Source organism: Panthera pardus, unplaced genomic scaffold, assembly GCF_024362965.1.
Source record: "Panthera pardus isolate Hobbes unplaced genomic scaffold, ASM2436296v1 HiC_scaffold_2, whole genome shotgun sequence".
In the NCBI taxonomy this organism is placed as follows: domain Eukaryota; kingdom Metazoa; phylum Chordata; class Mammalia; order Carnivora; family Felidae; genus Panthera; species Panthera pardus.
In genome coordinates this window covers 3,573,039-3,583,343 of record NW_026526765.1, presented here as the reverse complement: position 1 = coordinate 3,583,343, position 10,305 = coordinate 3,573,039, and the positions used below count along the sequence as shown (strand labels likewise).

Genomic DNA, 10,305 nt, shown 5'->3' with positions numbered 1-10,305 from the left:
CCCCGAGTGCCTCGTGACGTTGCTTCTCTTCGCTTGTGTGTCCATTTGTTTTAAAACATTTTCCAGATTGCGATAGCCTCACCCCATCCACAGCGGTTTCTATTTCATACGGATTTGTGAAAGTTACCTCTCCAGCTCTGTCGGAATCACGAGTCCCCGTGCTAACGGGTTCACGGGGCACGCTATTGAGAAGCCAATGAGTAAGGCCTTTAGCGCCCAGTGTTCAAGGTCAAACGTTCAGGTAAGTTTCTACCCTGTCCGTCTCTTGGTCACAAACAGAGCCAGGCCACGGCTTCAGCCGGCCACCGGCGGAGCAGAGGATGGCTCTCCCCGCTCACACTCCTGGAGCCCCCTGGAACGTCGTCCTGCCTCCCACCCTGGCTGTCTGCAGCCTGCGTTTGGCAGGTGTTCCACCCGCCGTTCCAGGCAGTGCCGTAAGCAGGATTCGAGAGCGGAGGAGCCTGGTGGCCGCGTCCCAAGCTGCCTCCTCATGGTGCCCCCCCCCCCGCCATGTTCACATTGTCGCCACGACCACATGCCCCTCCAGCCGCCCTCCAGCCCTGTGTCTGCCAGGGACCACCTCTTTCTGCTTCTATTTTCATCCCAATGGGCATCTCTTCCCAAAGCTTTGCTCCAGGGAAAACTACCTTCTTTTTAGCATCACACGCGTGTCTCTCGTCTGGCGTTTCTCACCCCTGCTGTCCCGCTTCTCCCTGGGACTCTCCCCTGAGGGACCGTGAGTCTGTGCAGGACTCGGCGAGGGAGGGATTCCTGCCCCGGGCTCATGGGGGTGGCCACGTGCCCTGCACCCACCACCCACAGATGACAGCAGTTCGTGAGACACAGGGACCCACATCCCAGGGGCCGAAGACACTGTGCCACACGCGCCATGGCCACGTGGAGGTTGTGCTCAGGAGCAGAGGGGGTAACGGGCTGTGGGAGGCAGGCTTTGTAGTGACGAGACGGCCTGGTCCCCTGGGAAGGGAGTTGTTGGCTGAGACGTCTTATCCAAGAGCGGGGACAGGAGGGTCAGGCCACATGAGGCCCTCCTGCGCAGCCATCAAGGCGGTTTAAGGTCTTACGCCAGAGTGGGTAGCCCTCGGGCGCCCGCGAGCTGGTGGTGGTCCGTGAGGCGACATTTGTCACCCCAAACGCCAGGGGAACGTCCTGCTTCGGAAATCTGCCGAGACCCGCATCTTGTCTCATTTGTTTTGCTCTCCCTTCTTCTCCCCCAGATGATAGCCTGGAAGTTTATGAAGATCTCATCTCTGGCACGGTGAGCGATCTAAGATTAGTGAGCCCTCCCTCTGGTGCGTGACGGGCCAAGAATTTTACAAAGAGGGACAGACATCTGGATGTCAACAGCTGCTTTCATTCTTTTCCCATACTTGTTTTCTGGAGATTCCACTTTTAAAGTAGTCACAAAAACAAAATTCCAGTTAGTTGCTTTTGCTTTTTTTAATGTTTATTTATTTTTGAGAAAGAGAGAGCACAGGGGAGGGGCAGGGAGAGAGAGAGGGAGAGAGAGAATCCCAAGCAGGCTCCATACTGTCAGCACAGAGCCTGACGCCGAGCTTGAACCCACGAACTGTGAGATCGTGATCTGAGCTGAGGTCGATGCTTAACCGGCTGAGTCCCCCAGGCGCCCTCAGTTAGTTCTAATTATTTGTTAAAGGCGACTTAGGGCATTTCCCCGCTGAGCTGAGTGTTGGGCAGTTATCCTGGATCAGGGCACCGTCCGGGTGGATTCCTCTGGTGCTCAGTTAAGAAAACTATGTCATGTGGCCTTGGATCCTAGCCCTGGGCCGGCCACCTTTTAGCTTTGACACCTGGGATGAGTGTCACAGCTGGTCTCGGTTTTTCCGCCTGTAAAATGGGAGTGATGAGAACAGAACCTCCTCACTGGGTAGCGCTGAGGATACAAGGGGAACACACAGGGGAAGGAGTTCGTGTTGGGCCCGCCCAGCCAGCCCCCCACAGAGGCTGTCCTCCGGCGTATACAGCGTGCCCCGCAGCGCACTGCAAAAACGCACATCGTCTGGAGCCTCAGAATGGGACCTCATTTGGAAAGAGTCTTTGCAGATGGAATTAAGGTAAAGATTGAGACGAAATCATACTGCACCAGGGTGGCCTTGGGTCCAGATAGAGTGTCCTCGTCAGAAACAGACTGGGGCAGAGGGACGCAGGAGTGAGGAGGCCTTGCGAAGACACGTAGGGACGGCAGCCGATCACCGCCAAGGACTGCGGCCGGGCAGGCGGACTCCGGCTGGTTCCTCTGCAGCCCCCCGGGGGGCGCGCGGCCGCTGTCTCTGCGCAGGCGTAGGCCCCGCAGGGCTGTGAGGCACCGGCTCGGTGCGTCCTCGCGGAGCTAGACGGTCGCGGCACGGCGCGGGGAGCCCGTGCCCGGTGCGGTTGCCACCCAGCCACTCGTGCGCCTGCCGCGGATCAGCGCCGGTTGTCGCGTGCAGGTGCTGCGGACCCCACCTCCCCGGGAGGCTCAGGACAAGAGGTGGGGGGGCGGGTCCATTCTATGTGGGTGCGTAGGAGAATGCCGAGGCCCCCGTGGCTGCAGCTGCACGCTGCTGTCCCGCCTGGTGACATCTGCTGCTTGATGAGACGCCTCCACCCCCGGTTAAATAATCCCAACCTCTCCCGGTAGCAACCCGGTCCTGGTGCCTGTGAGGGTCTCCACCTAACGTTCTCCTTTTCTCCCCCCCAGTCACAGGTTGTCATTTCCGTTACACTGCAAGAAGACTTCGTCCTTCACGCATATCGAAAGCAAATAATTTCAGTGGAGACTGTACTCTGAGAAGTATCGGAGGTCACACATTGCTGACAGTTCACAAACCCAGGGACAGACAATGGCCTCATTCTTTATATATATATTATATATATATATATAATATATATATTAATAAATACAAATTTATATAATAATGCATATAATATATTATATATAACTATATAATATATTAATATATAATATATAAATAATATAAATAAATGCATATAAATAAATATAATAAATATATAAATATTTAATGCTTATTTACGTTTTGAGAGAAGAGAAAGAGCAAGCGAGTTGGGGGAGGGGCAGAGAGAGAGGGAGACACAGCATCCGAAACAGGCTCCAGGCTCCGAGCTGTCGGCACAGAGCCTGACGCGGGGCTCGAACCCACAAACCGCGAGATCGTGACCTGAGCCCAAGTCCGGCGCTCAACCAACTGAGCCACCCAGGCGCACCTGGTCTCGTTCTTTTCGCTTTTTTCCAGCCTCACGTGTTTATTGATGGCTACAAGGCGGTTAAACCAGAGTGTGAACGCGGCTTGGTAAATTAGGTGGACTTCATTCCCACTCTGTGATAAGAGGGACCCAGTACGAATCCCCCACATGGCTTTCCCACCCACAAAAACCACTTCACGGGCGTCAACCATCTCTCGACATTGATCAGTTTTATGCAAGAGCGAGTGCACCCTGTTTCTTTGAAAAAGATGTGTGCATTTTCCCAAGCTCGAGGATCTTCGAACCGAGCACAGAAAGCCCATGGCCAGAGGCAGAAACACAAGCCACGCGCTCTTACGGCCGCAGGCACTGGTTACACTTAGCAGTTTTCCTGCGACGACCCAAGGGGTCCTTAGCGACTGCAGCAGGTCAAGGACTAGTGAGCAACGTGCAATTCCACAGCACTCAGCGCTGGTCTTTAGTTTCCTCACTTAAAACAGTCTGTGATAACGGGGCAGCAAAGCACTGCCTGTGCCTGAGAACTCACGAGGGTAGAGTGTGATGAACACATTTCACTCCAAAAAAAGTATATACGCATCCCTGATCCCACCCATAAAAGAGATGTGTGCCTGACAGGCAGGATCTGGCAGGATCTGGGTGTTCGTGTGCTCCAGTCTGTGATGGAGACGATCCTTTGCTTCCCTCTCGTGGCTGAATCTGGAACACAGGCACTGAGACTCCTCATATGTGAGCTTCTGTGGGGTTGGATTTGAGCCCCTGCCCCCCCCCCCCCCACCGCATTCATTGTGGGTGGATCTTGATATTTACCCCCGAGGAGGTGTGGCCGCTGTCCTAGCGTGCTGGGGACGGGGCGGGGACTTCCCGGAGCTGGAGACTTCGAGGCCATTTGGTCTCACCGGTGACTCGGTGAGTTGCGTGGCTGACCGGTGGTTTGATGGCTCATGGCAAACAGGAGCCTGGGTGAGACCCGGAAGGGTGGTGGGGTGCACGGCCTCGTGCGCTGTGCGTGGGACCCTCTGTGTGGACCTGGTCCCGCCTCCGCTGTCAGCATCTACGGATGTTGGCTGTGGGTGGGGCTTTCCACCTGTTATTTTAGTTCATTTGGGGGGCACCCATGAGGGAGCACCGTCACTGGCCTTCGGCCCCGCCAGCTTCCAACATGGCGCCTTGAGCTCTACGTTCTCGTGAGACCAGACGACACGTTTGCTCTTCGAAGGGAGCACATCACATGGCTCCTCTGTGGGCGAAGTCCAGCTCTCCCCTCCCTGGGGAGCCGGGATTCCTCAGCGGGCTCGCCCTCTGCCCGGGTTCATCCTGGCAGTGTGGCAGGAAGGACGGCCTCCTGAAGGAGCTGTCCCATCCAGGTTACGCGTCTAAGGAGAGCAGGGCCGTGTCGCTCCATGTCACCTCATGTGGCCTTCCCCTGGCCACAACCTCCTGGCCCTGCCATCGCCTATGGCAGAGAGCACGGCAGCCCCGCACCCCTTCTTGGGTCTGCGAAGTGAGATGGCTGGTGTGCGGGGGGCTGGCCTCCAGGTCAGGGGTTCCCGTTCTGGAAGCTCTCCCGGGTGCCTTCTCCCCTCAGCCTCTCCCTCACAGGACCACTACCCAGACCACCGCGTAGGTGGCTTAGAAACAGACATACAGACGAGAGAGGTGACTTCTTAGTGCCAGCTGAGTCCCGGACAGCTGGCCTTCGGACTGGGGAGAGTCCGCTGCCCCATACCTGGCTTTTCCTTTGAACAGAGTCCTCCCCACTCCCGGCCCTGCGGTTGGGCTGGGGCTGGCCACCCCTACTTGCCAGTCGTCGTGCCCGCCTCGCGCTACACGGCTGTGGAAAGAAGCAGGGCCCGTCCACGGCCAGTCTGCCAGTTTCAACTCTCGCACAAAAGTAGTTCACTTAATAAGGATATTGAACAATGAGGCAGCTTAAGCTACTTTCATGGGGATTTCAAATTCTCTGTAATTTCAGTGACACACCTGATCTATGTTTCACTCGCTGCCTGTCGCTTTCTGTTTGGAATAAGCGAGGGGCTGAAAATGTGAATCGAGGTTGGGGGTCAGGTCTCAGGAGAGGGGAGCTTGGAGACACAGGGCTTAGGTGTCCTGTGTCCACCCACCCGGCCGGGGGCCGAGTCCCCAAGGGGCAGGAACAAGGCAGGAAGGTCCGGTGGCCCTGCACGCTTGTGACCACGGGCTTGCAGGAGCCCCGGGGTAGGGGAAGGCTGGGCTGGGCACGTCTTTGCAGACAGAAGGGTGAGGGGAAGGCCACCGTGGACTTCGTCAGCAGCCAGCCGGACCCCACAGAAGACGGAGGCGCTCTGGCCGAACATTCTTCATCTCGGTGCCATAACAACCCAAGGAGGGTTTGCCAGGGGCTTTAATAGCCCCCCGAACGGGGCAGGGCCGCAGAAGGGGGTTTGCTGGGCATTTCTTGTAAAGGACAGCAATAATTTCAAAGCTCCTTTTCCAAATAGAAACTTTTTGATTAAAAAAGAGAAAAGAGAAAGCAAACATTTACAAACGTGAGGATAAAGACTTAGAAAAATGTGCCCTTGCCCGCCTGTGAACTGCTGACCTTGGCCAACAGGTCAAGGCTGTGGGCAGTTGCCCGGGAGACCGGCCTCAAGAATCAGCCTCGTGGGCTCCTGACAGCGGGGTGCTCCCGTCTGCGGCCCCTCACCCCGCGTGCTCACAGACTCCCTGAAATCAAGCACGAAAACAAAAAGAGCGAAAGGTTCTGGGTCAGTTAATAACAGCAAACAGCAAGCTTTGAGCGGGGTGGGGGGGCGGCCACACTATTTGCAGGTGTCCCCGGCTCCCAGCAACGGCAAGCTGGCTCTCCGGCGCTCCCACCCGCGACCCGGGCAAAATGCGGACACGTGATCCAAGGCCCTTTTCGTGGCAAGGAAAACAGTTGTGCAAATCCAAGTTACGAATGCACGCCCAGGCACAGATGAGCCCAAGGCTGCCTGCGCGCGTGTCTCCAGTAACGCTTAGCGTGTAACGTGCGTGCGACGGGACACACACGGTCCCCGACGGCGAATCTGGCAGATAACCGAAGTCCGCTTTGGCTTCAGGTGAGTGCACTGTAAAACCTTCAAGCGAGAGGTCACAAGGTGGAAAAATAAGGAAAATAGAACATAAAATAAAGATAACGTTATTTAATGAAAAAGATCAAAGGAACTAGAACATCCGGAGAGGCACACGTAGGCATTTTGATTGTTTGCATTTTCATTGGCCAGTGCCTTTCGGACCCTTGCCAGTTAGTTTCCCCTTCCTGGGACCCGCCGAGCCCACCTTAGCGTCTCAAGACTGGGAGTCATGCTTCCGGAACAGCAGGCACGTCCTGTGCCGTGGAGCCTCAGGACGTCCTCCAGCGTGAGCAAGGTCTGTGCCCACCGAGGGTGCCCCTGCGCCTCTGGCCGCGCCCCCCACCGGGTGACCCGCCCTGGGAGGAGCTTTGGTACGTGGGAAGGGCACACACGGCTGTGGCCTCCGCAGACGTGGGCATTAGTGTGGCGCGAACGGATGGGGACCCCGGTCCGGCCCCTGGCACTCCGCCCCGAACGTCAGGGCCTCTGTGCTGAAACGTGCGCTCGGTGCAGCCCTGGCTCGGGATGGTCACTCGACCCCGCGACCGCTCCCTGAGGGTCCGCTCGGGAGGAGGTGAGTCACAGAGGCTGCAGTGTCTTGTCACCAGGGCCTGGTAACAGAGCTGGCCTCTGGCTGTGACTCGTGCCGCGGCCTTGGCCAGCCCGCTGTCCGTGCCGCGGTGGGAGCTGCTCTGTGGTTTGGACAGACTTGCTAGACGCCTCAGCATCCTGCACCCCCTCGCCACCCCCACCTCTGAAAACAGAGCGCGCTTTTTCTGCACAGAGACCCTTGTGGCAACATCCAGACAACGGCCCGGGGGGCGGGGGGGTGACGTGCGTCCGTGCAGCCGTGTGGTCTGTCCGAGTGGGCACCTGAGATCTCCCCATCCTTTGAGGCTCAAAACCCCCACTTGCTGGCATCTGCAGAAGCTCTCACTGCATCCAGAAGCTTCTTCATTTTACACCTTTGCGTCTGCCCGGAGACCAGGCTCGGGGTAACCTTGTGGAGTGGGGGGGGGCGGTCCTGGAGCCTAGAGGGTGAGGAGGAGACAGAGCGGATCTCTGGGCCCAGGGTCGGGGTGGGGTGGAGACCGGGTGTTTGAGGATCTGGGGTCCCGGCAACCTAACAGCTCACGGAGGCTCGTGGGGGGTGGGGCTGTGACCTGCCTGCCTCCCCGAAACCCTGGTCCCCGTCCTGCTAGAACACAAAACTCTGTGTCACGCTGCCCACGCTGAGTCAGCGCCTTCACGGGGAGGAGGCCGGCCCTGGGGCTGCGCGTGAGGGTGCAGAGCCGGTGTGAGTTGAGGGTCGCCCCTGGGGGTCTCCGGTCTCCGGGGGGCAGACCAGCAGCAGGTCCTTTTAACAGCATGAGGCGTGCGGGCTTAGCGCCGGGACCCGGGCCCTGAACCCCCCAGCCCCCGTCACCGGCTTGGGGCTGTCACCCAAGCTCATCGATCGACCTCCCCCAGAACTGGAGGGGGCAAGCGGCACCTGGGCTTGGGGCCAATTATCTTTCTGCTTCGACGTGACAGGAAGTAGAAGTCGGGAAAACGTCATCAGCACACTCCGTCCAAGTTCCCTGTCCTCACGGAGAGTGATCACGGCGGCCGCTCGGGGGACACCTTGCGTGCTAACACACGGGGCATTGCAGCTGGAGACACGCACACACACCCCCCATGTCTGTGGTGGACCCCGAGTTGGAAGCGGCACACGCTGGAAACACTGAGTGACAACGGTGGAGGCTGGACGCCCCATCCGAGCGGACAGGCCCCCTGATCCAGCGCAAAGATCCCAAAGGGAGAGCTTCAGACAATGGTCCCAGGCTTAGGTCATCCTTCCATGGAGAAGTGGGCTCAATTTCCCTCCCCTTCCCCGTGGGCTGAGCTTCTGTTCCCTCCACCAACAGGGTGTGACAGAGCTTCCGAGATGAGATCTTTAGAGGGACACGGCTCCTTTGAAGACTGTGTCAGGACCTCAGAGAAGTCAGGTCACCGGGAGGGGCCGGCCCCTGCACATGCCGTGAAGGAGAGGGAGGGTGGAGAGGACTCCCGCCATTCAGTCCTCCTGGCTGACCCCCCAGACTCGTCTCTGATGAGGTACCAGAGAGCAGCCGGCCCTCGGTGCCCTCTCGGAACTCCTGGCCCGTGGGATCCAGGAGCATCACGATGTGGTTTTGGTTTAATGCCACCAAACGTGAGGAAGTTTGTTACCCAGTAATAGACACTCAGAAGAGGACCCAAGCCAAACAGCACCGTACGACACGGCCAGTGCCTGGATGTCACCCTGCATGTGGCAGAGACGTCATACGTGTGGACTGGACTCTAGATTGCCGGGCCCCCTGAGCTAGTAATCCTCTCGGATTCTTGCAGGCACAGAGAGAACGTCAGGGCAGAAGGAGATGACGTGGCCTTTAAAATCTCGCTAAAGCTATGTTCACAGCCCTGCCTTTCCAATTTCAGCTACAAGAGGCCACGCTGACAGGACAGGAGGAGGAGTGCTGGCATTACTTGGAAGATTTGCCTTGGGGACCTCCAACCAAGTGCCCAGCACTGATCCCAGAGAGGACACACGTGCTCAGGAGGGACCCCACCACCTGCTTCCGTCTCCCACGGCATCTGGAGAACAGAGCCACGGGGGCCCCCAGTGACAGTGACGTGGTTTATGGAGACCACGCTGTCTGACGTCTGGGTGAGGACCTTCTGGTGGCAGCATCCCGGACCCCTGGGCTTGGAGAGGGGTGAACACCAAGCTAATAGGAGTACTTACTTCACTCAACAAAACTTAAATGGTGTTCACTCTTTGGGTTCGAGTGGTCACTAATTTGTCACCGTGGTCCTGTTAGGAGAGGAGTCCTTCATCCACAGATAGCCCCCGAGTGTGTGGATCTGCACACCAGGGACTCAGGCGAGGCCAACACTTTGCCAAGTTAACTCATGTGGAAGGAGTGGGAAGCCAAAATGTGACTTTGCTTTTCCATAGAACTAAGAAGCTGTAATTAAAAAAAAATTAATATTTATTTATTTTTGAGAGAGAGAGAGACAGAGCGCGAGCAGGGGAGGGGTAGAGAGAGGGGGACACAGAATCCGAAACGGGCTCCAGGCTCCGAGCTGTCAGCACAGAGCCCGACGCGGGGCTGGAATCCACAAAGCATGAGATGGTGACCTGAGCCGAAGTCGGCCGCTCAACCGACTGAGCCACCCAGGCGCCCCACGTCTATCATTTTTAAGTTTGCATTTGTTAATTGTTCTTCTCACTGTGACACGATCACGCCCACCATCTGCCAATGGAGACTGGCTATGGAGCCAAGAAACGTCACCCCCAAGTCCCGGGGCGTGCCGCCCCGAGGCCGATTCAGGGTTAGGACTGAAGCTCTGTCATGTGAGGGGGACTCACTGGGTGCTGAGCGAGACCCCTCTTTCCTTCGTCCACGCTGCTCGCCTAGTGATCCGGAGACAAATACGGCCTTCCCCCACGTCCCACACGAGCCCGGATACAGAGCCTGCTCCTTGCTGCTGGTCTGCGAGAACCTTTCTCCCCACTTTTGTCCGTTCACGCTGACGTTCAATTTCAGGGGCGCCCTCCGGGTTGAGTGACCGGGTTCACCTGGCGGCGACTCCTGCTGGCCCGCTCCCTTTCAGAACGGCGCACCGTGGAGCTGGGGACCCTTTAAAACTCCAGTGGGCTTGAGCCAAATTTTGAGCTCACTCTGATATATTACGTATTGATGACAACAGCACTCCCCGGAAGGGCAGGGTGGGACTTAACATCCTGGGACCACCGTCACGGCCGGAGGAGAAGTGTTCGCGGCCCCACTCCCTGTCCTTCCACTTGTTCCCTCCTCCACGGGGCACCCCTTCCCACGCTGGGAGAGGCTCACGCGCTTCGTGGCCCAGCGAAGAGCGTCCGTGTGCGGGTACGGAGCGTTGGTGGCCACGACCCTGCATCTGTCCCGGGTTCCTCGGACAG

General features: G+C 57.7%; 1 non-coding gene across 1 annotated transcript; it reads right to left on the bottom strand.

The window, feature by feature from the left end:
* Window positions 1-3,154: 3,154 nt before the first annotated feature.
* Window positions 3,155-3,239, bottom strand: TRNAP-UGG (transfer RNA proline (anticodon UGG)). Its single transcript has one exon. It is a non-coding gene; the product is annotated as a tRNA-Pro (tRNA).
* Between the last annotated feature and the right edge of the window lie 7,066 nt (window positions 3,240-10,305).